The 17496-nt window shown below is 46.0% G+C and overlaps 1 long non-coding RNA gene across 1 annotated transcript; it reads left to right on the plus strand.

Moving 5' to 3' along the window:
• The first annotated feature begins 8541 nt into the window (after positions 1-8541).
• LOC142901832 (uncharacterized) lies at positions 8542-10733 on the plus strand. The gene is made up of 2 exons (XR_012929003.1): positions 8542-10356; positions 10446-10733. It is a non-coding gene; the product is annotated as an uncharacterized LOC142901832 (long non-coding RNA).
• Positions 10734-17496: the final 6763 nt, after the last annotated feature.

The raw sequence follows: 17496 nt of genomic DNA on the forward strand, positions 1-17496 counted from the left end.
GTCAAACGCGTCAAAGGAAGAGTTTCCTGCAGATTTTAACACTATGCCCAACAAAGCGAACTGCACATGCTGGCAACTGTGGAACAAGATGAACAATGACACAGAATGTTTGGTCTTGTTACCGTTACACATGTTCACTTGTAATTTCCTGCTGTCGTTGTGCCAGATATCAGCTGTTGCAAACACCTGGTCGTATTTCCTCCGTATCAAACAGCTAGCGTGAGCCAGTTGCCTTTCAAAACCTGCCTCTTTCGTCTTTTACTGAAATTCCCTCCTGTTGCTTTAAGTCTCCCCTGGTCCATCACCACAGAGTGTTTGTAGATTCATTGGTCGTGGAAGCACAGCTCCCAGTCCTCCTCTCCTTGCTCACAGGACCTCTATATCACTGATGTAGATCTTGTTTTTGTTTTTTTTTCTTTGTTTTTTTTTTTTCTGTCCAGATCAACATTGGGTGTTAGAAGCTTAAACAGGCTCCAAAAATATTTATGGGCTGTCTGTTAATGAATATTTAAGTGTCACTTCTGTAGGCTTGAGTGTTTGATCAAATTTAAAAGAGCCCGACAGGGACGAGCAAAAGTGTTGGAATTGAATTAAGCGGAATGGAAGGCAGAGAAAAAAGCTTCAATTCGAGAACGAACATGGACAAATCTGAAACAGCGCAGCAGAGCAGCAGACCCTTTCTTTGTGTAATTTGGAGAACTGGTGGCAAAGATCAATACGTGTTGCATGACGTGGGCTTTAGCTTGTTCAGCATTGTAGCTACATGCTCCACGCATGGACCGACGCCCTTCCGCATCGTGACCTAAGCTCAGCCGCAGCTCAAACCTTGGCAGCGCGGCCCAACGTTCGACCAAAGACGGCGCCGTCGCCGCCGTGACCGACGGAGGCCAGTTTGCGGGCAGGAGACGAGCAGAACGGCGGCGATTTACAGCAACTCCACTGAGGGGGAATGACTTCAGGGACAGCAGAGCGACGCAGCAGAGAGGTCAAGCTCCAGGACGCCGCTGACGAGTCGGTGAATTAAGGATACACGTCAACAACAGGAGGCGTTTGCCAGAAGAGCCAACAAGAAAGAGTTTTGCCTGCTTATATTCAAATGCGCTGAGTTGAGCTACAGGGCAATTCAACTTCAGCAAAGTTTGGCAAAAGAAATTCAATTACTTTTCAATTTGAAAACACTTTCTTTTTTGTTTACTGAGCAAGTCGTCTCCTATTGTTTTCTCTTTAAACTAAAAATGCAAACAGAGTTTGCGAAATGGTGCAGTTGTTTTTTCTTTTTATACCCCGCTGCCACAAGACAGTACAAAGACGTCCTTGACACGCTGTCAACGCAGCTTCCTGCTGCGACGCCATTTATTTACTCACGTACATATAAGCTAATGGTGGGCTTTCAATCACCGGGGAAGCCGAGTTATGAGCTTTAAAAGGAGACAAGCCCCTTTCATGTCGACTGGTTGCAGTACATCACAAAAGAAACAGGGCGAAATGTTCACTTCATTAGAGTGAAGACGCCGGCGGTGGGGAAAATTAAAAGCACTTTCGCCTGCCAACAGTTTTTGACTCCTACTACTTTTAGTGTGCCTTGAAAAAAAAAACCAACAATACAATAATGGATAACTTTCAACTTCCCCCAACACCAGCGTTTCAAAGCCTGCGTGCTGTGATAGCAGCCTGGCTATTGTTCAGCTCTGAGAATTCCAGTCGAACGCTCTCTCATGAGGGTCTCAACTGATCAGAGACGGAGGAGTTGACTGATCTCGTGCTTTGAAAGGGATGTGTGCCGTCGATACAATTTACAAAAACCGTCAGCAGCCTCGGCATACAGTGAGCGGTCACGGTGACAGTGGCAAAATGGACAGCTGATGGACAGACAAACAACAACCACAACATCTGGTCCTGCGATGGCCGAAGACGATCGCTTCGCAAATACGTTTCGTTACGTTTCGGCTAATACAGGGAGCTGCGCAAAAGTTCCATTAGCGTTAAGTCAATCTGTCAGGCCTTCAGCTTACTCTTATGTTAACCAAGTAGGGTAGCAGGCTAGGCTACATTGTAAATAATCTTCACTGATTTTAAAGATGTGCGTTTTCTATATAAATAGGAAATCTGTAAATCTAACACAACTCATTGGCCTGCAGTTGTCAGCTATCTGCATTTGCAATGCGAGTGACAAATCAAACGGTTGATTTAAGACATTTTTGGGTCTATTTTAAGCAAACAAACAAATAAAAACCTGTTTGTCAGGAGATGTTTCCCTGCTTGCCGGCGGCTTTTGTCAAAGGAGAATTCTCTTCTTTGTGAACCTTTTCTGATGTCTTTCTTTTTGTTCATAAAAGTAGAACTTTCAAAGGTGCTGTACTTTAAAACTTGCTCCTTTGTGCATATGTCTAGGATTTTGCAGCGATTATATTGAACTCCGATGGTAGTTATAAGACGTTTGCCCGTCCTGCTCCCTGAACATTGCACTTCTCTGCTGCCCGCAAATCAATGCCAGTCTTTCACTGAGATCCCCGCCAAGGTTGCCAAAGTGATGCATGTACATTCGGTGTGCAAATGTCTGGTTTGACAAAAAATGAGATGTTTGGAAAAATATTCCCAAATTTAGCTGAAATATAATGAGGTATAATGATCGAGAGTTGTGCTGCCACTTAGGCTTCAGCACAACAGCGGGCATGCCAGATTTTTTTCTCTCTTGATGATCAGGCATGTCTGCGTGCAAGAGTGTTATTTAACGGAAGAGGAAAACTCGAAGAAAAACTGGAAAAAAGAGCCGCCGAACTTTTTACTGGGGTGTTTTTGCTGCAGTCTAAAAACAGGTAACCACAGCTAATTATTTTAAACAGATTATAAATTGTCTTCCAATTAGCGTTGCGGATCATCTCCACTTGGCAAACACGCACAATAGCGGGGCCATGACTGCTTTTATCTGAAATGGAAATCAAACATTCATTATTAGAGCGAACGACACGTGTTCATTCCTCTATTTCGCGGTGAAGCTGCGGGCGGCTGCGGCGACATGCGAGGCCGCTCGGCGCAGCGTCCACGTGAGGCGGCGTTTTAAAACCAGCTACCCGAGCTTTGTTTTCTCTATTGACAACCTTGCTGCAGAAAAACAAACAAAACAACACGAACGCAAAACATTAATTTGTTGAGTCTAATTGCCTTTATTGGTTTTCCGGACAAATTCAGCAAAGCCCCGTAAAGAACAGGAGAGTGTAGAATGAAATCTGGGACCACCGCATGGCTGTTTATTGTTTTTTTGTTTTCTTCTATTTTGATTTTGTTGACTTGAGCTAAAATGTATCTTCTGTTAAAATAAATCTCAGGCTGGACAAAGTGCGATACGAGACATATTTTAGAAAGAGACATTCATTCATTCATTCATTCATTTTCCATACCCGGTTAGTCCCGAGCTCAGGGTCACGGGGGTCTGCTGGTGCCTATCCCAGCTGTCATAGGGCGAAGGCAGGGGACACCCTGGACAAGTCGCCAGTTCATCGCAGGGCTAGAAAGAGACAGAAAAGTCAAACTTAAATCAACTCACATGGAAGGCTGTGTTGTTCCCAGACTGCGACTCTCCAACTCCTTCCTCTTCCTGGATTTCCACTGCGGGCAAGTGATTGGCCGATGCCGCCACCTGATATCCCCTCTGTGTGTGCACTGATTGGTGGATCTCACCACATGGTCTACAGACTGCAAAGCTCGAACACATAAACCAAAAACACCAAAACAGCTGAAGCAAAATGCAGATTGTCTTTAAACTGTGTCACATGTCAAAAACTAAACAGTACAACATGCATGATAAATGATTTGACAGCCACACAAAAAGTGTGTGCACAACTGTGCTGCACTGATGATGCAAATTCCCAGCAACATGTCTGTTTTGCCAATTCAATGTTTTACCCCACTTGCAATCTGCTCCTGACTTACTGCTCTGTTTTTTTTTTTTTTTTTTTTTAAATATAGAAATTACATTTATTTCTCCTGCTGCATTAGCAGAGGTCACCGCCAATCATTGACTGAAATAAATCAAAAGAAAGAAAAATGTACTTAGGGAGCCGGCAGTTGCTGAACCTGCGTGCACCAGAGATGTCCTGCCACTTTGTTCTGTCACATTCCAGAAACCAAATGTTTTCCTTTTTATTTAGCATTTTCAACCATTTCATTTGGCATTTACCTTGCGTGCCAGTCATGTATTAACCCCTGATCCTTTGTTCTCGGATCTGTCTGCCGCGTGCATTTATACACTTGAAACTGACGTCTGTTGTTGAATGCGGCGAAGAGTCAAATGAGTAATCAATAGCGAAATGCAGCCAGCCAGCCAGATAAAACTGGCGGCGACGCCCTGCTGGCTTTCAGAGATACGGCTGCTCCAGAGTCTCCCTCTCTCCCCTCCACCGCTGCCTCACCGGTTCAGACGTCCAGACAAACTCAAGGTCTGTCAATTTATCGGCTACAGCTTTAAATAAATTACCAGTTCAACATTTCCTTGTGTCAGTCTTTGAGACGGCGCAGGAGAAACTCAGTCTCATCAGCCTCCCAAAAGTCTGAGCTTTAGCCAAGGAATGATAACCTTTCACCTTTTTCTCTCTGCACAAGCGCACAACAGCATACCCCAGTTCATTTACGGTCATTGCGTCCAACTTTATCGTGGTGAGCTGCTGCCTACGTGGCAATGACTTGCAATAAATATTCCATGGCCTGAAAAAGTAACTGATCTCCACTTCCTTTGGAATGAGTTCTTATCCGTTTTCATTTTTGCGGCGCAACGCAATGAACCCCAAGTTGCATGTGACGAGCATGTGAGCGATTGAGTTCACGAGAAAGGTGCCCAGTGTCCAGTCCATTTAGCATTCATCAGCCCAACCGTGAGTAAGTCCAGGCCCTAGTCATAAAAGTGAATGCTGCTGCATGTAATGCAACAAAAGCTCCTACTGCAGCTCAAGACATCCGCTCCATTGTAATCCATTAAAAAATATATTGTTTTACCAACTTTGCCGCAATTCTACTTGAAGTCGAGCTTTAATTGACGCCTCACTTTGATGCGTGCTTCATGAGGTTATACAACCTATGGCCGTCTGATGAAGGTGGACATGTCTGACATGGCATGTGAAAGGTAAGAAGAGAAAAAGTTTCCATGGCAACAAAGAGAGAGGCTTTAATCCCTCAGGGCATCTGGTGATGAACACTCAGTTTCAGTCTTCACACCTTGTGAATGGATCACACCATTAAAATACTTGTTGATAGCCAAGGAACCTTCACACCTGTTGAGTCTAAAGTTCTCTTTCATTCACTGACGTATTGCCTCTGTTGAGAACGCATTCCATTGCCAGATGCAGGCAGCCATTTAGTAAGCATGTGTGCATTTAAGATGCACACATGCGCTCACAAAAGAAAAAAAAAAAAAAAGAATCATTCAAATTCTGCGATGCAAGAAGTCTCGTGAAGGACTTGTTTCCATCCAAACTTCACACCTGGTGTGTCGGAACTGTTACCTGGCAGTTATTGATTGGTGAGAATGTCCTTTCCAGCTCAGCGTATCTGGGCCAACTGCTGATCCTTCCACTTCCCTGGAAAAAAAGAGAAAAATACTGCAGGCGGTGCAGAGATGTAAGACTGTCTGCCCCGTTTTATAGCCGGCCTGTCAGAGTACATTATTACAAGCCTTATTGGTTCCCTGATTTTCATTTAATCTGCCTCCGAGATGCATTATTGCTCACCCTTTATGATCTCATATTGTTTTATTGAAAAGGCATTGTGATTCTCTGGTCGTGCTCGCTTTTATGGCGATGCTGTAAATTTCGCTCTTTTAAGATGAAATCTTGAATTACTTAAAAAAGAGGGGGAAAAGGGAAAGTTGATGCTGCACAGAGAGCAGAGGACTAAATTTGGAAAGGCAAGAAGCGCTTTGGTCTCAGGTTCAGAGGAAGAAATAGCCTGTAGGAGCCGGATATGTTGAAATGATGAACCGCAGCATTTAGATTCCTCTGAAAGGACCGTGTCTGTGCATTAATATCTTCTGAAGTCTCTCCATAATCCGTTTTATTACATTTAATCCATAAATGAGTCAGGGGCTCTGGTGAAAACGACAGATTCCTTCACAGTGGCTGTTGATATCGCAGCTCATCGTGATGCACCCGGCCGGCACTGAAGATTACGTAGGCTGCGGGTGTGAGACAGCCTGGCACGATCAGAACCACAGGTGTGACACCTCGCGAGGCACGTCTGCATGAGAGCCAAGTGATCTGGCAATTTAAACATGGTCCGCAGATGCACAGATTCAAGGGGCCACGAACGATGAAAATCAGTTAAAATTCAAAATAATAAAAAAAAAAAGCAACGACACACACGAGTAGCACTTCAGGAAATGTGCAGAATGATAGTCAGTTTTTTCTTCCATCCATCCATCCATCCATCCATCCATCCAGAGTCACCAGCGTTAGCCTAGCGTACATGTCTTTGGACTGTGGGAGGAAATGTGGGAACCCAGAGTGAAGACAGGCAGAAACAGGGAGAACGCATCAGAATACAAAGAACCCAGCCACAGTGCTCACCACTGCATCCTAACCTGTGGTCTCCTGGAAAAAGAAATGACACTAAAATAATTGTATATAAAGGGTCAGAAATGTTTGGTCAACTAGCGAGTTGGCAAAGCCAGTAGCAGATGATGATTTTGCATGATATAGTGAGATATGAGTGAGCGTGGTGACAGGAGGAAGGCACATTTCTTGTCTGCTCTACATCACATTGCTTGATATTTTAAGATAACATTTTTAGGATTCAAGATATTCACAAAACAGGCCCATTTGTTTTTGCATCTACCATCGAATGAATATTGGTCCTTTGCATCCAAATGTAGTGTACAAAAAATAAAGTGGTGGAATTCAGAGCTTGGTAATATCAGCTTCAACTTTGGGCCAAACCACCAAATTCACTGTCTTTGGTGTTTTGGTTCGTTCGACTTTAAAAAATACCCCCACTGTGCCGCCGCCGCCGCCGCTGCATTCTGCTCTCCCTCACAAGAACCACAAGTACCAGACTGTACGTACTGTACCAAGAGTGATTATTCTCCGCTTTGATGCAATGGTTCCACATGAAATATTTTCTTTGAAGGGCCACATGAAAGAGCGCTAATCACAAATTATATGCAAGACCAAAAATGTTCCACTTTTTCTCCCACCACTTTTCGTATCTCCTTTTAGCGCTGAAAATCCCATTTGCGTGTCGGATGGATGGACGGGGGCGGCGGGGCGGCGGAGAGATGCAAAGTTGCCGGCTCGGGCGCATTCAGGCGGAGGGGGGAATCCACCAGATTTCGGGGATCACGACTCGGATTAATGTAATCTAAGACATCCCGGAGAGAATCCGTATTACTCTCAAAACGCAGTGGTGCCGCGTGGGGAAAAAAAAAAAAAAAAAATCTTTCCTCGACCTTGAAATTCTGCAAATGAATGCAAATCTGGGCAATATTTATTTTCCTCTCCTCCGACGAGCGGGCGCGTTCCATCTCTGCGTGAAATCATCTGTTGCTCTGTGTTTGTGCAAAAATTTTGGGGGAAAAGCGGCGAGGAGACGCGGCCTCCATCTGTTTGCGCGGCGACCTCCTGTTGATATTTACTCAGCGTCGGAGAGACGCACTGTACTCTCTGCCGCCGCCATCCCTCAAGTTTCGGGGAAGCGCCGGTGGCCGCACGCTTGTTGGGCGAGTTTTTTTTTTTTTTTTTTCGCAGCGAGGAGAGTCATATGGACATATAAATCAAAAAGTGCATTCTCATCTGATAAAGAGGAAGATGAATTGGCTCAATCCAATAGGGCCCCTGGAAAGAGCTGTGGGCTCGAGGCATTCAAAAGCAGCCGTGGCGGCGTCTTCAATAAACCATGAGCAGATGAATGGACTGTTCTCCCATTTCCGGGCTGATTGGTGCTGACAAACTATAGATCACCTGTGAGGGAGCAGCACTCCATTTCGGCTGCACTTGTCTCAATCGCTTCCTCAGCCGCTGGAATCACTCGACTCGACACAAAACCGCAACTCGGTCCCTTTTTTTCTGTGACCGGGAGGTTGATTTTTCTTTTTTTCTCTCCACGAATCGTTATTATCGATGCTGACAACCCCCCCACCCCCTGACCCTATACCAAAGCCTCCGGTTCCAAGACATTTATGAGTTATAAATATTAATAATATAATACACCTTTGTTCATAGGAAAAGTATTTATTTTCCTTATGTGTAAAATTTGTCTTCGTCCTCATAGCGGGGCTGATCCGAAGGGGTTCATTGGACCGATGTTTAACCTGACACACCAGATGGATTTTTTTTTTTTTAGTATTTACCTAATGTAGACACCTACTAGGTTAGTTAGCACCACCGCCTCACAGCTAGAGGGTCCTGGGTTCGAATTCCAACCCGGGGCCTTTCTTCACGCTGGCAAGTTCCCCCCCGTGTCTTCGCTTCGCCTTCACTCCCAAGACAGCTGCTACAGGCTACATCTATCATCAGGGTGATTATACATATTACTTTGCTTACGTTAGCACATCACTGGGGTGTTTGACGGCACACATGTCCGAGCCAGTCTGTAAAACGGCGCAAACGTGTCGTCGCCTGACAAAAGTCTTCAGAGCCTTTTATGTCCGTGTGTCGGGGAATGGCATCAACGCCGCGGCTACGCTAATCGCTTTAGCGCCGGTCATTGTTTACAACTCGTGGTGGCTTAATCTTCCTGCGCTTCTTCTGTGATTATTTTGTCTTTGTAAGAGCGTCCCGGAGCAGCCGCTCACGCTCACACGCCTCGCCTCTTTTTCTTTCCCGTGAAGGAAGGCGTTTGGGGATGGAATCCGCTGACATTTTAGCATCGATTGAAAAGGTTGCCTGTTGAGAGGTTGGCAAGATGAAGCGGCTTGATTTCAGAGATAAAACCTGACCCATACATTCAGTGAGGCCTTCCCCGCTGATCGCGGGAGGCGCGCGTGTGATGTCACCGTGCATGATGTCACCGCGTGCGCGCGGGCGATCAAAGACCTTGAAGACCCCATTGCCAGATCATGTGGTGGATGGCGCGAATGCCACATTCAATCCAGTTGGAAGTACAAGACAAACCAAAGAAGCTTTATGCCCCATAGTGCATTTCACTTAGAAAAACACAGCTCATTAGAGCCGGAGAACTGTGCGTCTCCTCCCATAACAAAGAACAGTTGGTTGAGTGGTTATTAGGTTTCCATCTGCCAGGAATAAAAATAGAACTACAGGCATTGCTGAACTTATCAATTGAATAAATTGCGGGATTTTTTTTCTAATATATCCTTCAAACTCATTTTTAATACATCCTCCATCGCCCGGGGCAAAACTCTGTTCCTTTGATCCTCAGCAAGTCTGCGAATAAAGGATCATAAGGAATTGCGCCATTAGGATTAGGGGAGCAGCTCCCTTTATCAATTACATCAAAGATTCAGACGCTGCCCGTTAAACGCGCACTCGCACGGACGCACAAACACGCCGGTGCGCGGCGGTGGCGCTCGTCGTTTTGCAGAATGGCGCAGATGTCCGAGAGGCTGCAAGCAAAACACGGAGCACATATTTGTACTTGACTCGGCGTCTGCATAGTAATCAGCTTGTAAATTTGAGTTGAATCACAAGTCAATCCTCAAAGCATCATGCTTGTTAGACCCGTATGCTCGAGGCTAGGAGCTTGGAAGAAAGCCAGGGGCATTTAAAACAGTCTTCTAGCCAAAGGAGGGATGAAAGCTTACTTTTAACTCCTGCTACGCTGCCAGTGTTGAAAGTGCACCGCTGACACTGTTGCTGTGTTCTGTGGAAACACGCTGAAATGTACACCAGCTGTAGATAACATTAATTATACTAAGCAGCGGGGAATATTTTGTTATTAGTCAAAACATCGCTACTTATTTAAAATGCTGCTACAGTCGTACTGTAAGCAAAAAAAAAAAAGAGGACAAAAAATGCAAAGCAACAAAGAAAAGCAAGAGCGCAAGTTGTTAGTGGCCGATGCAGGAGGCAGACATCATTATTTATTGCATCTGCTGGCTAAAACACTGACTGAGTGCAGAAGAAAAGATCCTCCAGTGGGCCGAGGACGGATTTACCACCGTCCACGCCGCTCGTCCACTCTTTTATCCCTGCCAGTGTGATAGAAAAAAAAAACCCACACATCTCTACAAAACATACCCCAGCTCTCTTTGGTTGGCCTGGGCTAAGACGTGACCATTAACGAGCCGCATATTATCAAAGGGAACAGTCGTCCGAGGCCATTTGGCAGGAACAAAGAAAGTTGCTCTCGTTGCCACCGTTGAAAGCGGAAGCAGTCGGAATCATTTCTTGTCAGCTTCAGCCACGACCGCTGGTTTTTTTCTTTTCTTCCCTCGTGCGCTTTCAGCGGCATGTCCAGACAGAACACAAACTTTATTTTCTCTTTTTTTTTTGTATCTGCAGTGGCTGCACAAAAACCTTCTCTTCAGTGCCTCAAACTCTCAACCCTGCACTTCCCTCTCAAGGTCGATCCATTCTTTCCGTGTGCGGAACCTGTTTTTTTTTTCTGCTCTTTTTTTCTCTCCCTTAGTTTGCCATCTCCTGCCCCGCTGCTTTCTCTCGGCGTGGAAGATGCGGCGCTCTGCACCAGACCACACTGAGCACAAAACCCTTTTGGCACCCCTGTCTGACGGTAAACAGCTTGGACTGGACATGGACAACTGTGAGAGAGAAAAGAGTTCACAGCTTTTTTTTTTTTTTAAGTTGCTATAATAATGTAACTGCAAAATTAGTGTCTGAATCTGCAGCGGCGCCGTGTTTTCTCTGCATCGACCTCTTTTGGCATTTGACTCCTCTGCGTCCAGCTGGTTTCTTAGTGCTAAAAGAAAAGTTGCCCATCTTCAGCCACGGCCTCGTACTTTTTTTTTTCTCGCCCCTTTACTTCCTCCGTTGTCTGTTCTGCTGCTTCCTTTTGGCCTCCAACAACAAAACACCGCCAACTTCAGTGCACAGCTGGGCACGATGATGCCGCTGGCCGGGGCTGAAGCATTGCTGTGTCGTCGGCCAGGCTGCACCCTGGGACTGGGACTGGACTGGCTCCGCCGTGATCTTCTCAGTGCCACGGCACAACACCAGACGAGGCCGCTGGGAATTTTTCCAAGGTTCCTGATTAGCCGGTCGGGGGCCTGATGAAGGAACAATATGGACTGGAATTACAAGGTTTGCTGCGGATACAAACCCCAGAATTAGACGAGAAGCACGTGTACGGAAGGGTTGCGTTGCGAGCTGGTTAATTTCAGGTCTTATTCGGAGGAGAGAAGACTTGGGCTGGGACTGGACGCTGGGCAGTGAAAGGAAGAAAGAACATCCGGTTTGCACAGTGTTTCCCTGCTCCACCAGCAGCAGTTTCACATCACTTTCAGACGGGGCTCAAACACCTTTAATTGATCATCACTGAGGTATTTAATTGGAAACGTTGAGGTTATGCGATGCCGTTATGTGGTAATTAGAAGTGATGTGCTCGCAACTGTACTCCTAAGTATAGTTTTTGTTCGTCTTACAGATAAATAAACTTTGCAGCAGCAGGTTGGGGGCTGCGGTGCAATAAAAGCCGTGATTTAATGACGATCATACTCGGTCGATTTACAAGAAACATTTATACATTTACGGCACGGCGGAGTGGCTTTTAATGGCAAAACATTTAATTGTGAAGCATTGTTTTGTAGGTAGGTAGCCACATGGCACTTGTTCAAAATAGGGAGGAGGAGGAGGAGGAGGAGCAGGGGAGGGAGGAACCCGCGTCCTTCAACCAAAAAAAACTGACTTTTTCAGCCGAACCGGCACTGGCGGGGGCACCGGAAGGGGAGGGACTTCGCCTCTCGTTAGCATTCGGTGGCGGGATTGTAAAAGCACAACCACCGCAATGCCCTTGTGAGATGGTAAATTTTATGACAGGCCCTCTATGTCGGGCATTCATTGAATAAAATCCCTAATGACTTGTTATTTGGCAGCTACAAGGAGATGGATCACCCGCTCCGAGCTGATGTTGCCACCGCAACACACACACACACACACACACACACGGGGCCTCCATGAGCAACAATGTGATCCTGGAGGACCAACTAAAGCTCAGACAGCGACAGACACAAAAACAAAACAGCGGCCAGCCTCACGCTGATCTTAATATATTGCGGCGACATGGCCGCGGAATCTCGTCGGCAGTGTTGGCGCGGCACACGCTGCTTTTATATGCGGCTGGGGGACGCACAAACGCAGCTGCACACAAACACAGGAAGCGGATCTTGCAGGAGCATGAAACACACACACACACACACACAGTGGCGAAGCTTTGTTTGTTTTTGTTTTTTTCCTTGAGCTGCCAACACGGAGAGGACATCAAACAGCGAAGGGCTGTCGATAAAATCCGCTCAGCACCCCATCGTGTTAATTTTAGTACAAAAGCTGAGGTCAGTCGCTGCTATAGAACAGAAACTTCCCGGAGAGGATCCAGAAGCTGTCGCTCGCTCACGACGGGAGATTGGGAATTTGTTTTATCTGGAGGGGTTGTTTAAAACAAAGTTTTCCTGTCGCTCGTAATTAAAAGGGAGGGGCAGGGGGAATTTTGCTCCGGGTGGGGGGGAGTGAGAAAAAAAAAATATAAATTTGTGAGATTCTTTCAAAGGCGACGCTTTCTTTCTTTCTTTCTTTTCCATCGTCCCCTTTCTTTCCAGAATAACATGTTTTGTAAAGGCGCCATTGTCAGGGGAGAGGAAAAGGAGAACATGCACACAAATGTCAAGCGGCCTCCCCTGGGTGAGTGACTCACACGGCGCTGGGAGACGGAAGGGGGGAGGAATGGAGGGAGGGAGGGAGGTACGGAGGTGTGTCGGACCTCGGTGGAAAGTTGACAGCTGGCCTTTTTATTGTTATTGCCCGGATTTCCTTTTCTTTGTTGTTTTTGCGCTTCCTGCGTCTCACCTCCAAATATTAAGAGTCAGGGTAACAACGCAAAAACCACTGCGAACGGCGGTCTCGATTCTTCCTCGGGGGGGGGGGGGGGGGGGATCGGACTGGGGGGGGAGGAATAAATAATGTGGCCGTACGAGGTCTGCGCACTTCCATTGTCTCTTTTGTGTGATCTGTAAATGAGAGACAATTCGCATTGCGTGTCGCTGCTAAAGGGAATGGGAGCTGTGATTTATGCCGGAGAGCTGGGAAGACATTCATCGTTTAAAGCAAATGAGCTTCTTTTCTCGGCGGGAACAATGGAGGGCTGCCGGACTCCTCCCTTAATCTTTGAGAACAAAAAAAAAAAAAAAAAAAACTAAACTGGAACTGAAGGTCCGTGTAATTCAGACCCTTGATTAACCCACTTCTCCTAATTTTACATTAGACTGCCTTTCTGCTTGTCCCCCCTCCAGTTATGAGCATTAATCATGGTTACACAAGCAAATCAGAGGTCAAAACAATCTGACGGCCCGCGTGTTTTGATTAGCAGTCAGGATGAGCCGCTCCTCGAAATTCTCTCTCCTCGCCCCTCCGCAGTAAAAAAAGACAATTTGGAGTTGCTAGTGTGTGTGTGTGTGTATGTGCATGCGTGTGTGTGTGTGTGCATGCGTGTGCACGTCTGCCTCTTTTGTTCTTTCTTTATCCATGACCAGAGACATTTGTAGACCACAAGCTGAAGGTGCCTTTCATTTATCTGAAATATGCAGTTGTACAAAAAGGAGAAAGAGACAGACGGAGAGAGAGAGTGAGAGAGAGAGAGAGTGAGGGAGGGAGGGAGGAGGTTGTTGGCGGCCGCCTCTGCTGTTTACAACTGTCCCTTCTTGAAAATGATTTGTTGGAATTGGTCACTGACTTCGCTCAGGGACATTTTGCTGTTAACATCCCAGATCTGTAAATGTTTTTGAATCCCTCCCTCATCCCCCCCCCGAAACTCCCACCTGCTCTCCAGCGCAGGCCACCTCTACCACAGACCTGAAAACACACACTGAACTTCCTCTCAAGGATAACGGGCGAGCTGCCTCCAAAAAGGAAAGGAGCACTCTGTGCTTTTCTGCAGTGTGTGTGAATATGTGTTTGTGTGTGTGTGTGTGTGTGTGTGTGTGTGTGTGTGTGTGCCGGAGATTGGGATGGCAGATCATGATGTAAAAGAAGTCAGAGCGAGAGCTGTGACTCCCAGCCCTGTCGGGATGCTGCTGGAGGAGTTGGCTGCGAACACATGGCTCCTCAGCCAGGGGAGATTAATGGTTCTGACTGCATCAGACCTGTGACCGGGAAGAGGGGGATGTAATTGGGTTGAGCACCATATATGGGCCTTTGGAAACAGCTGTTCATAGCAGGAGCCAATCACACGCCACGCTTCCAGTTGTCGGCCACCTCCAGGACGGACTCCTCCAGTCTCTAATGAAGCGGAGAGGCCGCTTTGATATTTTTATGCCCTTGATTAGTTATCTGGTGTTTTTAAAAGTCCTTCCGCGATTCGAAACATTACTTCAAAGACCCAAGAAGTAGCCAAAAAAAAAAAACCCTGCCCAGCATTTCATAATTGTCACAACTCGGATGAATGACTCGAGAGGAGATAAAAGGAAGTTCTTGAGCAGAGTTACCACTGTAACCTGGCACGCCGGAATGTTTCCAAATTTCCTTGGACTTGTCTTGTGTGCCAGCCTGGTTGAGGTCATGGACACACAGGCCTGACTTTGAATGTGATTGGGTTGAACCATCTGTCAAGTGTCATTCGAGCGGACCAATCAGTTGAGTTCATCCAGCTGGAGAATTCTTATCAACACAAGCGGTGATGGAAACGACGTACAGCAGGAAGGCGACGACTTTATATCACTTTGTGTGTGGAGATGAAATGAATTGAACCTACAATTTTGCATATTTTGTTGTGCGAGGCAACTGAGTTGGCCTTCACCGGTGTATGTCTTTCATATTAGATTAGAGGTTCTTTTCTTCAATTGAAGGCTTCAAGGTACAGTCTTGGATGTGTCCCGTGATTGAGGATGGGCGACGTGACGATTCCAAATCATGGTCCTTCTTTCATGCTAGCCGAATATAAAATCTGCTGAATGCCACAACTGACAGCTGGAACCTGAATAGTGTGGCGGAGGTGGTCGCAAGGTATCCTACCTTCGCCTGATGTCAGCTGGTTTTAAGACACCCAGACGCTCCCCGGTGATTCCGTCCGCACGACAACGATGAACAACGTCAAATCTCTGTTTTCCCAAAGGGCGCGGTAGGGAATTCTTGTTCACACACACCGGTAATTAGAGATTTCTTATGTGTACAAGTTCTACAACGCCACATCCTGCTCCTGAATGAATTAATAATCCCCACTTGCAGACTAGCCAACTTGAAAGGCGCCGGGCCTGATCTTTCGACATTGTCACGCTCCCCTAATTCCGGCAAAGTCCCGACTCTGATCCCAGCTGTAGCAAGGAAGAAATCATGTAAATTTATTGGTGACATTGAGATGGCTCTTTGCTATTCAAATGAGACCTGCCTCGTCAGACGCTAAACGGTACCGCGCATTGGCTGCTAGCGCTAACCTCTACGCAAACAGCTGTGACCCCATGCAGGAAGTCAGACATCCCACTTCCTGTGGCAAGCTGTGCCGCTGGCTCCCTTGGCCGAGGATGGCTTTCTAATTGGTGTCCTCTCACCCCTTTACTCTGAGAAGCTCCTGCCTGACAGGTCTTGGCAGCAGGGGGAGATGTCCTTGGGGGAAAAAAAGTCAGATCTGAGAAAATGCCAGAGTACAACGTTTGAGAAAATGTCCCTCAAAGTCTTTTCAGACACAAAACTGTGGAGGCGTTTCAACAGACCGACAGCGAAACAAAGGAAATAGTCAATATGAGCCCGGCGTGAACCTGGAATCGATGTGAAATTATTTTCTGATGGAACATCCTCATTGTTTTAGCCCGCAAGTTAAAGAGATGTCAGTCATTTAATGCTATTTTGTTTTCTTATAAATGGCTGAATTGGTGAATATGTAACAGGAATTGCTTGCGAAAAAAACAACATTCAAGGTTGTGGCAGGAGGCACTCAGGTATTGAAGCTAAGGTGACAATGCTCGGAGATTCTTGTGTCCTTGCTTGAAGTGTTAGTAACTATGACAAAAAATCTTTTGAAACAATTTTTTTTAAACAAAAATCTTTTTGCATTAATTCATTGGAATTTAAAAAAATAGGGGGGGGGGGCGGGGGGCAGGCAGTGAAAACACAGATAGCCTTGAGCCTTGATTTTGGTGTTTGCGTTAGTTAAAGGTTGTTTTTTTCAAAACAAAAGGAAGTCACTATAGACTATTAGCAGTGATGTGGTAACATGAGAAGGCCATGCAAATGTAGAGGGTCAGTACATGTGTTGGACAATAACTGCAGGAGTCTAGTCTTCCAGTCTGGGTGTCTTCAGATCCTCAATGCATTAATTAAGCAGCTAAATTAGTTATTAGCTATTTCAACTAAGCTAAGTTACCTGGATTCTATGTATCCGAGGACGATGAAACTTACTAAGCATGCTTTCCTTTTTCATTGGTTGGCTGCAACATTGGCCAGGAAATACAGCTACTTGGAAAATAGTAAATACATTTTTAATCTCACTGGAGCTGAGAAGTTGAATAACAGTTAACTGTAAACTTTATAAACAACATTATTAAAAACATTATTATACATTCTATATTTAGTTTGTTGTCAGTGATGCATTGGAACAGCCTGCGAGCAAACACAAAATATTATTTTCTTTCCAAAACACAGCATTCCGCTGTGAGCCTTGTCAGGAAAAAAAAAAGAAAAAGAGATGTTGGCCACTTTTAAACGCACATCGGTTGTCATCTCGAATGATTAAAGGGATCTCGAGCCGGGAATCGCGCAACCTCTGGCGGTCTGTGATGATTTGGTTATGGTTGCTATCTGGTGGAGCAAAGGGAAACCATCTGCTGCAACATGTCAGTGAGATCAAGGGGGCTGCTGATGGATTTCTGACAGAGCGGGAAAAGTGAACGGAGTCCTCTCGTTCGGGCCCAAGATATGACGATGGCGCTGGCATACGCATCATCAAACGGGGACCGGGTGTGACAAAACAGCGGCGGTGTGTGAGGGGGTGGCGGTCTGCGTCCCTGTCGAAGGCCATCGGCCGGCCATTTGGTTCGTGTGTGTGAGTGTTATTCCCCCTCCGATTACTTCCATATGCTGTTTTATTGCGTGCGCAAGTGCAACCGCTTGGACATTTTCCTCACATTTATTTGTGCGTCGCTGCATGACACTCTTCACAAACCCCCCCAGACCTGTTTTGTGCCCTCCGTAAGTGCCAACATGTCTCTATATTTCCCTTTTTTTTATTTTTATGAAATGCCGTGTGTCCCCCCGCGCCGCGGCTTAAATTTCCACCTTATCTTATCTCCCCATTGACAGCGCACAATATTTTCAAATCACATGTCGGCAACCTATATAAAATCCAATTGTATGTGCAGAGATACTGCCCTAAGAGTTAATAGAATAGAGGGACGCG

Source organism: Nelusetta ayraudi, unplaced genomic scaffold, assembly GCF_046127955.1.
Source record: "Nelusetta ayraudi isolate G7.1 ecotype Tasmania unplaced genomic scaffold, CSIRO-AGI_Nayr_v1 ptg000090l, whole genome shotgun sequence".
Taxonomy (NCBI): Eukaryota; Metazoa; Chordata; class Actinopteri; order Tetraodontiformes; family Monacanthidae; genus Nelusetta; species Nelusetta ayraudi.